The sequence below is a fragment of the Chrysochloris asiatica genome, unplaced genomic scaffold (genome assembly GCF_000296735.1).
Source record: "Chrysochloris asiatica unplaced genomic scaffold, ChrAsi1.0 scaffold00061, whole genome shotgun sequence".
Taxonomy (NCBI): domain Eukaryota; kingdom Metazoa; phylum Chordata; class Mammalia; order Afrosoricida; family Chrysochloridae; genus Chrysochloris; species Chrysochloris asiatica.
In genome coordinates, this window is record NW_006408579.1 from 3,924,616 (window position 1) to 3,924,876 (window position 261).

The following is a 261-nucleotide window of genomic DNA, read 5'->3' on the forward strand; positions in this document are numbered from 1 at the left end:
AATAAGATCAAGTGATTTAAGATGCTAGACTTGAGGAAAAGAGAAAGTCAAGCAAGCTATGGTTGTCCGAAGACTTTTAAAAATAGAAATGGCTACACATAAAGCCTCCTTGGGTTAGAATTGATTAGGTAGCAGCAAACAAAAATGTTCAATTATAATATATAGGCTTCACTTCCATGTAAAATAAAGTAAAGTCTGTTACTCTCATTGTTTGGTGGGGGTGGAGGAAAGGATCAAAGGGTGAGTGAGTTCTATGTATAT